Source organism: Macrobrachium nipponense, chromosome 42 (assembly GCF_015104395.2).
Source record: "Macrobrachium nipponense isolate FS-2020 chromosome 42, ASM1510439v2, whole genome shotgun sequence".
In the NCBI taxonomy this organism is placed as follows: domain Eukaryota; kingdom Metazoa; phylum Arthropoda; class Malacostraca; order Decapoda; family Palaemonidae; genus Macrobrachium; species Macrobrachium nipponense.
The window spans coordinates 19541344-19554494 of NC_061103.1; the positions used below are offsets into that span (position 1 = coordinate 19541344).

At 38.4% G+C, this 13151-nt stretch overlaps 1 pseudogene; it reads right to left on the reverse strand.

Moving 5' to 3' along the window:
* Positions 1-2643: 2643 nt before the first annotated feature.
* Positions 2644-13151, reverse strand: part of LOC135213000 (galactose-3-O-sulfotransferase 4-like) — a 42549-nt pseudogene continuing 32041 nt past the window's right edge.

Consider the following 13151-nt stretch of genomic DNA (forward strand, 5'->3'; position numbering starts at 1 on the left):
TCGTTTCTTATTTCTGTTGTTGCACCTACCACTCTCGTATCCTATCTTTGCCTATATTTTTGCTTTCATCTTCTACTCCTCAATCCTTTCCTAACTCCTTCCTCATTTGCTCTCATCCTGGCTTTAATAGTTTTCCTCTGGTCCTTCCCTTTTTCACTTTTTTCGCTATGCATGCAATATTCTCTGTCACCTTTATTTCTTTGTTTGCCCTCTTCTCCTTCCTGTCTTTCATACCCTGATTCTTCCTTTCCCAGGCTTTAGCCTAGTGCTGGTTTCTAAAGTTGTTTTTGGAGAAGTCCCTGTTTCTGGCAGAGAGCCTTTCTGCCAGAAACAGGGACTGGCAGAAAGGCTCTGTTTCTGGCAGAGAGCCTTTCTGCCAGAAACAGAGCCTTTCTGCCAGTCCCTGTTTCTGGCAGAAAGGCTCTCTCCTATACATTGCAAGACATCATACTGAAATGAAATGTGTTTAGAACACACAATATCTTTTGCACATACTTGCCAACAATATTTGGGGCTTCCTCACGTAGACCTGGTCGAAATTTCTTTAACTTCCCAACTATTACTCCTCTTCCTGGACCCATCAGCTTGGGAAGTGGATGTCATGTACCCTTGGATGGTTTGGAAGTTTATTTCTTTTGAGGTGCAAGTTGGGTGAGGTAATGACTTTTGAGAACTTTTATTAATTTTCAGAGTGGCCCCTAAAAGAAAGGTACGCAGTCACATTTCATCTGAAGTCTTCATTGAGTAACAACTCCCATAGTGGCCAAGACTTCCCATTTGTTTACCTTGCGTCAGTAAATCCATCAGGTTGTAGAGTCTTCACCTCCCCACCAGGAGGCCATCCAAAGAAAAACCTTCCTGATAAGGCTGACAAACGTCTGTATTTCAAACAACCATCCACCCTCATATTGAACAATCCCAGTGGTCAGGGTTTTCCAACTAGTGTAATATAGGGAAAGTTTCTCTCCACTTTGCAAATCTTCTGTTTTTATAGCATATGATTTCATATAAGTCAAAGGAGTGATGTCAAAATCTACTATTAACAACCACAGGTAAACATCTCTCTTAGTCTTTCTTCTACAGTGACTGGATCTCATGAAGTTCAGTAATTCTGAAAATGAAATGATGCTATTAGAAATAACTTCCAAAGGTGACACTACCATTGCCCTGTGAAATCTCATAATAAAACCCTGCAAGTTTTGAACAAAGGGATCTGTATGGAACTTGGCTATGACAAGAGCCTTTTACCTCTGAAGTCCTTAGCATATGTTAATTATCTCAGTGATCTGCTTGGGTTATATCTCCTGTCCTAGCTGTCAGGAAGTCGTAACCCATAGGTCTTTGTTCCTGAAATCATTACCAAAACGCAACATTTGTTATTCGGATTATTTCTGTAGTCTATATTATATCTAATTTCTTGAGGATGCAGGTAGGATTTTCAGAAAAATGCTCCTGCACCCCATTTGTACTTGGAAAAACAACTTTCTAAGCCCATGCACATTTATACCACATTCTATTCATTGCTTAGACTCCAAATTTCAAACCGCATAAAATTTAGACTTGCTAGTCCGCCTCTATTCAAACATAACTACCATTAATGTATTTTGTGTAGTAAGTGCAAATTCACCTCCCCATCTATCTACCTCGAAGACATATCTTACAAAGGCCTCTACTACGCTTTTTTTTTGAGTTTGTTATGGCAAATGAAATAATCAGGGAACTCTTTCGATTTGCATCTCATCATTTTACTCATCATAGACCACCACCACATCGTGCTTGCTTGGGGAAGATCTAGAACCTGTTATCCTTCCTATCCTCTCTTACAATAAAAAGAACTCTCCCATATGCAGGAAACCCACCAGCGTTTGGATTGGATCACACTAAGATGGGTGCATATATTACACAACTCAAAATCTGAGCAATCTTCTTTCTTTGATTGGGGCGATGGTATGAAGAAGACAACATTCTGGTCATTAGTTTAAGTAAAGATTCAGCTCTCGTACTGCAAGAGTTGCTACTTCGTAAAAAACGAAAAACAATTAACAAACCATAATCAACAGCACCTTGTACTTGCTCCTGAATGTCAATCTTGAACTCAGACGTTAGCGGGATAATGGAGGGCTCTGTAAATCTTAAAACGGCCAGAATCCTTCTAGAACAACTTTCATGTTATTTTGGCAGTCTTGTATTTGATTTGTCCTCTTGTGCCCCAAATAATAATACAATAACATTGATATTAAGATAAAGAAATCATGTTCCGTGATAACTTGATGGGAGGATAGGATTGAAGTTTATAAATAAAAACATGAAAGTAATTCAGCTCTGAGCTTAGACTCATCATACTTGGAGATATTTTAGGTCAGTATTGATGAGTCCCATAGCAGGTAAAAACTTCCTACAAGCTCAGCTAGCCAAAGAGTTACTTCATCCAGTAGCTCTTTTGTCTGTTTATGCATCTTGTCAACATTATCATCATCCTTGGAAATACAACAACCATACTCGTTGCCTAATGAAGAAGTAATTATTACTCACTGTATGAACTACTACAAATGCTGTTCGTTTCTGAATTGGCAACGTGTTCATTGAATGGGTAGATAGATTTATCCACGTATTTATCCAGGTGAATAAAGGGGTGTGTTTCCTATGGACTGGAGAGCATCGGAAATGGGGAGCACAGTGTAGCGGATAGCTAAAAGCCAAATATAGAAGGAAAATAATAAAAGTTCGTTGCTCTCGGTAGCTTACTACATAGATCCATTAGTTGATCAAATACAATATGTGAAGTTTGTTTCGTGCCTTGTAAAGACCGGAGAACTGGTTTGAGTGTTTTTTTTTTTTTCTTAGAGTTTGTAAATAGACTGTAAGCATACAGTTCTAACAACAGCTATTCCGCTGAGCTTATTGTGAATGGTTGGCATCCTCTAGACTCAAGTTTTACGCTATAGATTTGGAAAATTTTTGGGCTTACTGGAAAACTTTAAACTGAAATCTAGATTATCCTCCCCCCGCCCCAAAGTAATCTTTGTGTTTGGCACACTCAAGTAATAAAGGCTAGGGTAATAAACAAAAAGGAAGTTACTGATGGTATGACAAGTCCTTTATACTGTTGACTTCTAAAGTAGGGAATGTCTCCCTTTCTCCCTGATTCCAGAGTCAGTTCAGATATGCTGTCACCTCAGAGGGGCCCGCTCAAAGCCAAATGTAGCATTCTTTATCTGCTTTTTAAAAATTTTATTTTATTATTATTATTATTATTTTTTTGGCCAATGATCAAGGTAGATTTAGGTATTTAAGTCTGTCTTAGTCTCACCACCACACGAAAGTCTTGAAAAATGAGACTCTTCTTTCTCTGTCTTAGTCTCACCACCAAACGAAAGTCTTGAAAAATGAGACTTCTTTCTCTGTCTTAGTCTCACCACCACACGAAAGTCTTGAAAAATGAGACTCTTCTTTCTATGATAATAAAGAAATGTGGAGGGGACCAGGTGGACATCAGTTTCAAGGATTACTACAAAACGAGTGTTCAGCAACCCGCGCTGTGCTTGTCATGGTATCTAATTTCAGTGGGAGAGCTCATAAACTCTATGAATAGCAATGATACATTATACTTTTTGGAGGACTCCGGCATCATATTAAATCATGATTAGATATGCTCCAACTCTGTGGGATTTCCATGTCAAGAAAAAGCATTTTTTTTTAATCAGCATCTGCGATTTCAGAGAAACAAACTCGGTTAAATCTGAGTGTTGTCAACATCTGGTTAGAGAATAGTTGAGAAAACGCGTTTGACAAGCTTTGAATACTTAAGACCTTGCTTATGTTGCTTTTTCCTTCAATTGTATATCTAATAGATCATATAGCGACTGCAGATGCTCTTTTGCCATTTTTAATCAGGCTCACTGAGTTGCTGTTTCCTTTATATTATTCTGCTCTAAGTTTTAATTTTGTAGAACCTGTACTGTTCATTTGGTTCCAACCAGGTCGTGCAAGTCTTCAAGAACATCTTTCATCAGTTGATAAAGAACACTGTTAATCATTACACTTACTTGGCAATGCTGCACGAGACAAGAACAAGATTTTTGGTTTTATCTGCTTCGTTGATATCAGGGCTTTTGGTAACCCTAGAAAAAGAAGGAAAGAAAGGCTGGAAAGACTTGAGAATTTAGGTCAGTGCAAACGTCTAATGGATAATCACAATATCAAAAGGTTTTGGATTTTCCATCGAGTATTTACAAGTATAACGTTCTTGCAGTTTCACAAAGGCACTTGTGCTCTTAACAAGAAAATTCCTTTGCAACTATTAAACAACATACAAAAATACAACTACTTTTGGATTTGCAACCATGGAAGCCTAGTGCAAAGAGTACAGAGAGAATCTTTTGACTGACGATGAACACCGAATGTTTTGATGAAAATTTCCCGTTTGATTTGGAAAAGGCAGCAGAAGTCGATGTTAGTCCCAATTCCTTAGAGAGATTAAGTCTATGACGGATTTAACGCCCTTTTCTGGTGTAATCTAACAGCATCGACGAGTGACAGCTCCGGCAGACAGCATCATGCAATTCTGGCCAGAGTTATTCGCCGTGACGTAAGCATTGACCTGCCCGGAATATTCTTTGTACAACAACGCCGAGTCTTGACCCCTGACCTCGTGCGCCCCACACTCGGCGAAGTACTCCTCGCGGAGGTGACGAAGTAACGACACCTCCCGGGCCATTCTCCGCGTGCCGAATTCCAGCACGGCCTGACGATGCCTCGCCACGAAGTGATCGTATAGAATGACATCGGCGCTGTTGAGTTCCCTCAGGGCGTAGAGAGTCGCGGGACTGAGGGCGGGTTTGACTTCCCGCCTTCGGGCGTTCTTGGTGAAGTAGACCAGGTCGTGGAGGGACCAACACAACAGGTGCCTCAGGAGAATGAGGGATTCGTCCATGTACTCCGAGATCATCACCAGGTCGAAGAGGCTGTCCAGTTCGTCGATGGCGCTCCGTAGCTCGCTGACCGTTATGTTCTCCGGGTATCCGAAGTCGAAGAGCATCTGGTTTCGACCGAATTTCCCGCCATATCTCGGAAGCTCCATCAAGTCCTGGGGAAGAGGGGTATATATAGGTTAAATATAATTTAATGGTGAAAAATGAAAAACATAAAATATTAATTCTGTTATCCTTTCGATCTTTTTTCAGAGACCAATAATTTAGAAAGGGTATTGTGGAAAGCATAAAATATCCATTCTGTCATCCTTTCGATCTTTTTTTCAATAATTTAGGAAAGGTATTTTCATATACTCAGTATCTATTTCACACCTATTGCTTTGACACACCTCGCAAAAAATAAAAGTAAATGCTTTCAGAGGAAAAATACAATGGTCTATGATGATTTATTTCCGCTCATCTTCTTCGTCATGATTTACGAGTTAAAAAAATGTGGATTTTTTTATACTTTTTTTTTATTGTTCCATGGATCTACCTTGAATCATTGTGTTTATTTGCTATTGAAGTTATCAAGAGAGTACAAATCTTTAAAGTAATTATATATATATATATATATATATATATATATATATATATATATATATATATATATATATATATATATATATATATATATATATATATATATATATATATATATATATATATATATATATAGAGAGAGAGAGAGAGAGAGAGAGAGAGAGAGAGAGAGAGAGAGATTATGAAAAATATTAAGGGAGTATCGATCTTTATATATATATATATATATATATATATATATATATATATATATATATATATATATATATATATATATAGAGAGAGAGAGAGAGAGAGAGAGAGAGAGAGATAGAGATTATGAAAAATATTAAGGGGAGTATCGATCTTTATATATATATATATATATATATATATATATATATATATATATATATATATATATATATATATATATATATACAGATTATGAAATAATGACGAATACAATGCTTTGTTATCCTGTCATTTCTGGCCCGGATTGATTTAACGGGTTTACCTACGATGATAAACTTTTTTTTTTTTTCTTTTTTTTAATTATAAGCTTATCTCTCTCTGGGCATTTTGTACAATCCCTGATGTTCATCTGTACAGAACCCCAAAGAGATGTCTTAATGATGATATTTTAGAGCTTTTAAGAACAAAATATTTTATATAACAGCTGTAAAATATAATGAGGTCATACTTACCTACTGTGGAAATGTCAACACGAAACATTTTAGAAGTCAAATGCTTGATTTTTGGAAAATAGATTCAAAGCATTTTTTTCGTTAACTCAATCAATTTAATCAAATAAAGTTTCTAAAATTAAATCTAAAAAATATATGGATTCAAGATCTGACGTGAAATCATAAAAAAATACGAGAATAATAAATTGTAGAAACCTATACTCTTTTTTTCCATCTGTCCATCCACCTGTGGTGTTTTTGTATGGTAACACTGCGTCCCGGGCTTTAAATAGTTACGGCATGTGTAAGTTTTAGGTAAATAAAAGGATATCTGGGTGTCCATTTGCAACTGGAAAGTGTTTTAATAATTTACTGTATGTGAAGTACACCGTTAATATTCAAAATAGGATATTATTATTATAGTTGAATGTAAGTTGAATGTAACTATCTAAAGCCCGGGACGCAGTGTTACCACACGGAAACACCACAGGCGGATGGACAGATGGAAAAAAACAGAATATAGTTTGTGAAATGAAGTAATCGAATTTTGTCAAGTTGCCTAAAGTCAACACTGCTTCTTCGTCCCTTCCCCAAAGTGATAAAATTAAAACCCTCTGTCTATTTGCTAAAAATGCTTGTTAATTTTGTGATGAATAAATGAATCGCTCATTAATTCCAGAGGTAGTACCAAGGGTCGCAGTTCCCCTCTTATGATGGCTGGGATTTATTAAAGATTGCTCACTATGGTAGGCTAGTCCAATTTTACTCAAGAAGTTCTCTTTGAAATAAGCGGTTAAAGAAAATGGGAAATCTAACTTCATTTGATGGAAAACTCAGGTTTTACATAATCCTCTGATGAACTAAAAGAGCTGTGGATGTCGGCAGACTCGGCACAGTCTCCTATGTTAGTGTAGACATCAATCGATCTATTAATAAAAGCGGAATGAATCTTTCTTGTTTGTCCGCCCCGGATGTGAGCGGGGTAGGTGCGGGATCGTAAGAGAAGGAGAGACACGACACATCCACCCTCCTCCTGCAAACCTGTCTGTCCGCCCCTGGTGGGGCTGAAGTAGGTAGAGGATTGGGAAGGTAGGGGAGATATGACCCATCCACCCTCCTCCTGCAAATCTGCTTGTTCGTCCCATTTGGTGTCGCGGTAACTAGGGGATCGAAAAAGTAGGGGAGACATACACATCTGTACTCCTCCTGCAACCTATTTGTCCGCCCTAAGTGGGGTTGGGGTAGGTAGGGGATCGAGAGGGTAGGAGAGACATGAGGGGTATTGCCGGGTCATCAGCACAGCGTAGCACGCGCCATCAAGCTTGGAAAGCTACATAATGAATTTTATTAAGCAGATTTTCAACTCTTATCTGATCAATGTTTGATAAGAGAGGTTCTGGGGAAGGTGTAACAATAATGAAGAGACGGCCATAAAGGCATATATGTGTGCCATGATCTCTAGCTTAATCAGCCCATGCAATCACCCAAGGTTAAGATGGAGTAAAGCTCCCACAGCATTAAGCCACTTATACACCTACAAATTAAGCTCATCGGCAGCATATCAAATCCCCCTAACACGCACACACCCACACTGAGACGTTAGTCCCGAGTTCGATTCCTCGCTCCGCCAACGTGGAAATAGAGGAATTTGTTTCTGGTGATTAGTAATTCATTTCTCCATATAATGTGGTTCGGATCCCACAATAAGCTGTAGGTCCCGTTGCTAGGTAACCAATTGATTCCTAGCCAGGTAGAAATGTCTAATCTTTCGGGCCAGCCCTAGGAGAGCTGTTAATCAGCTCAGTGGTCTGGCCAAACTAAGATATACTTCACACACAGACGCACGCGCAAAGTGTGATTCACTCCTGTCTCACATGAGCTCCTACACTTCCTGGATAGCAAGGTTCTTCCTTTCCAGTTTCTCTATTATACTATTACCTAACCCCTTGTACTGCATCTTTCCCTACTCTTTCCCGTAACACTTCTAAATTATCACGGTTTCTGCAGCCTAACGTTCATTTATTCTTTCAACTGGACTAAGCCATCTCAAAATACTGCGACCTAGTCTTTCCCTTAAATCAACCTGTTTCAATTTCTTATATATAGTGTATATATATATATATTTCAATATTTCTTACCTTATCAAATCTTCTCATGATGCATATACTAAGTAAAAAATGACTATCAGCAGTTTCGACCTTATTCCTTGCATTGGCATTTAGCATTTAAACTTCACTTCCAAGAAGGAGAGTTGGCTCAACAATTCCTTCATAGCTTCCACGGATAATTCAAGACTTTCCCCAATTTGTGCAAAACCCCCTCGCTTTCTCGCTTCACCTATTCCGCCATACCCGTCACCTCTTACTGTTTATATTAACATTCATTGCGCCCTCTTCCTTATAATACTTTTTACTCTCCTGACATAACTCTTGCTTACACGTACTCTCAGTTGTATCCTATAGCGGAGACTTTCAATCTCCTTTATTAGTTTGAATTCTCTTCTCATTAGGCTCAGTCAGCATCGTATTTTATGTAAACATCAACCATTTCACTCTTTTCGAATCTCATTTTCTTACCCTACAACTTTGTGCCTACATCTGCTATCTTTCCTCTGACTTCTCACATCCCTCCATCCATAAGATAAGGAAGAGCCATAGATATATAACATAACCTTGTCTGAGATCACTTTTACACAAAACCAGCCACTCCCCTGCCTGCATATCCTTACATAAACTTCACTTCCGTTTATTCCATTGTAAAAACTTTTCATCCCTGTCAGTACTTGTTTCCGTATCATGCATCCATATCACCTTCATATTCATTAGTTTCCAATTACCAAGTGTGTCCCAACATTCTACTGACCTCTCGTTCAAACACAACAGTAAGCAACCAAGCGCTTTCTTTGTCTTACGCATTCAAACACAACAGTAAGCAACCAAGCGCTTTCTTTGTCTTACGCATTCAAACACAACAGTAAGCAACCAAGCGCTTTCTTCATCTTACGAGTTCCTCATTGGACAAGTGCTTTTCGCGCTGGGCTACCAATCCGGTGGTCCAATGTTCGATTCTCGGCTCTGCCAACGCGGAATTAGATGAATTCATTTCTGGTGATAGAAATTCACTTCTCGATATAATGTGGTTCGGATCCCACAATAAGCTGTAGGTCCCGTTGCTGGGTGACCAATTGGTTCCTAGCCACGTGAAAATATCTAATCCTTTGGGCCAGTCCTAGGAGAGCTGTTAATCAGCTCAGTGGTCTGGTTAAACTGAGCTATATACTTCACTCACAGACGTGCATGCAAAGTGTGATTCACTCGTGTCTCGCATGAACTCCTACGCTTCCTGGATAGTAAGGTCCTTCCTTTCCAGTTCTCTATTATACTATTACATCTTCCCCTACTCTTTCCCCTAACACTTCCATTGTAAAAACTTTCCATCCCTGTCAGTACTTTTTTCTATATCATGCATCCATATCACCTTCATATTCATTAGTTTCCAACTACCAAGCGTGTCCCAACATTCTATCGAGCCTTCTGGAAACAAGGGTCTCGTTCAAACCAGTGTTGCCAACCATGAAAGAGTTCTTTACCTTACCTAGGCACTGAAATTACCCTACTTTCACTGTCATATTACCCTACGCCCGGCCTTAAGATATAAGTATTAATAAATTTACTGAAATACAAGACAAGCATCTTGAAATTACCCTACATTTTGCTCAGATTTCGTGACATTACCCGATTACCCTACAGACCCAGATTTGATGCTGAGTTACCCAGTGCATAGGGTAATTACCCCACAGTTGGCAACACCTGTTCAAACAAGACAGTGAGCAAACAAGCGTTTTCTTCGTCTTACGAACCGCCATAGGAACCCTGCTGAAGACGGACAGGGGCACCCCGTAGATGTCTCCCAGATGGAAGAAGTTGAAGAGGCTCTCGTAGAGCGCAGACGGATCCCGGACGATCGTGACCCATCGGGTGTCGTTGTGGAGGATGATCGAGTGCTCGGGGACATTCAGGCGCGTGTGCACGGCGAAGATGTCCACTTTGCCGCTCTTCGGTAGCAGGTTTGGCGGGATGAGGTCCACCTGGAATCAAGTAGCGGGTAATTACTGGAGGTTATTGTTCACATTAACATCTTGTGGATGCTTGTAGCGACAAGCCTTGATTTGGTTAAAATGCTGGGTGTACTCTAGCTATAAAATTTGGTTAAAATGGTAAGTGTACTCTAGCTATAAGAAAACTTAAAAAAAAAGGTGGAAAAAGATCTGGGTCTATCTCCTGAGGAAGTAATAAAGTCATCTATTGAAAGAGAAATTGCAAATAGGATGAATGTTTTTTTCTCGATAATTCATCTTAGTCAAATCCTTATCATTTTGAAACGAAACAAGAAATGAATTTAAATTGACGAATGTGTCATTTTTCTGTTAACTAAAGCCACTGGAGAATGAAGCATATTACTGTATACATATTTACGGTGTTTTTAAAATAAAGTTTTCTATTGAAACATATTTTGAAAACGTTACAATGACCATTCAATCAACTTCCGAATTGCCTAATTACAAAACAAATATGTAAATTAAATTAATAAGTAGAGTGGGGAAAAATTATTAAAGAAATTTACCATAATTTTCTTGGTATAGCTCTCTCTCTCTCTCTCTCTCTCTCTCTCTCTCTCTCTCTCTCTCTCTCTCTCTCTCTCTCTCTCTCTCTCTCCTTCAGTGATGTCTGATTTGCACAACCTTCCGCCTTCCATTTCAAGGCCTATAGAGGATAAAGGCTACTACTCTGAAATGCTTTTTGCCTATACTCGGTTTTTTTCCATGTCCAGCCGCCTGTGGTGTTTGCGTATGGTAACACTGCGTCCCGGGCTTTAGATAGTTACATTCAGCTTACATTCAACAGTTATAATAATATCCTATTTCGAATATTAACGGTGTAATTCGCATACAGTAAATTATTAAAACACTTTTCAGTTGCAAATGTACACTCAGATATCTTTTTATTTACCTAAAACTTATTCATAGCGTGACTATTTAAAGCCCGGGAAGCAGTGTTACCATGTGAAAACACCACAGGCGGATGGACAGATGGAAAAAAACAGTGTATAGTTCAGGAGGCCTATAAATGTCGATGCACATTTGAGAGTCTAACAAAGTGCCGATGGAAAAAAGCGCGGTACCAACGGTTGCTAATTTAGAATGCCATCGGCCTCCTCCGTGGAAATGCTAATTTCGCTCTCCGACCCCGAGTAGGGACAGGGGTCGGGTTAGGGGGCGGGAAGGGGGGGACCTTCACTACAAACTCACGGACTGATCTGAACAATTCTACGCGCTGATGCTTTGTTTAGATGAAACTTTTAATTAGTTACGCTCGAGAAGAGGAGGCAGCGACTGAATTAGATTCGGGCTGGGTATTGGATGATCAACATTAATCTCTCTCTCTCTCTCTCTCTCTCTCTCTCTCTCTCTCAATCCGTAGGAATTCAAGGAACACGTTTTCCACGAATGTATGAGATTAAGGACTGATGCAATATCGATAAAATTCGTTTTAGTTCATAAATTCAGTCCTGACTGAGTGGATGATCAACATTAATCTCTCTCTCTCTCTCTCTCTCTCTCTCTCTCTCTCAATCCACATGAATTCAAGAAGCATATTTCCACGAATGAATGAGATTAAGAACAGATTTTATCGATAAAATTCGGTTCAGTTCATAGATTCAGTCCTGACTAAGGTAGCTGTAGTTTACCTTCTCTCTTTCATCAGAATTTTGGCTGCTCACGTCTCTTCAAACTTGTTATGGAGATATTGCATGGTTAAGATAGCTAATGGAAATTTAATAAGCTATACTTTATTCTTTTGCTTTTATAGCGATACATTATAATTGTATTTTAATTTCTTCTAGGATCTTAGCTCTGTATTTGTCCTGTCCATCTCTGGAAAACTGTTCTTTGAGTTTACTTGCGCTGTGAGTCCTTTTATTTTTTGTTTACAGATATCATTTCGGCTAATGCTCCTTCGAAGTTACAAGAGATTCTTTCCATCTCTTCGGAGAATAATCAACGCTGTGGGGAAACCGATTCTATATCGATTCTCCTTTTCCTTGACAAACACAATTTCCCGCCCCGTAGGATGTGACCCTGTAGGGGGTAGTGCCGTCGGTGCGCCTCACACGGTGCACTGTAGGCATAACCTGAGTTTTTTTCTTCCAGCATCCCTTTTATTCCTTTTACTGTACCTCCGTTCATTTCCTTCTTCTATCTTACTTTCCACCCTCTGCTAACAATTGCTTTAATATTATTATCAGCGCTGAATGACCGCATAGGCCCTAGCGCTCGGCGTTTGGCCTAAATTTTATATTTAAGTCCAATGTAATCTAAGGATGGCTCTTTTGGAGTTTAAATAATATTTTTTCCTACAGTTTCTTGTTGTTGCGATCATACCTAGGCTACATAAGAGCAGGTCTCATTAACTTTATATATATATATATATATATATATATATATATATATATATATATATATATATATAGATATATATATGTGTGTATGTATATATATAGTATATATATCATATATATATATATATATATATATATATATATATATAATATATTATAGGATATATAATATATATGTATGTATGTATATATAGAAAGGGCCAAAGTACTCGAGTGTTAAGGAAAATACTGTGTAAATACCTACAAGTAAACAAGTTAGACTCAGTAATTTAATATGTCAGAATGTTATTAAAACAGAATTTTTATAAAAAAAAACAGGTTAATGAGACCTGCTCTTATGTAACCCGGGTATGATCGCAACAAGAAGACACGGTGGTGGGAAAAATATCATCTAAATTAAAAACAGCCAATATACTCGCACCTCGAGTGTTAAGTAAATACCGTATAAATACCTACAAGTAAACAAGTTATACTCAGTAATTTTGTGGGTTTCTTTTTCTGAAAGAATTTTTTG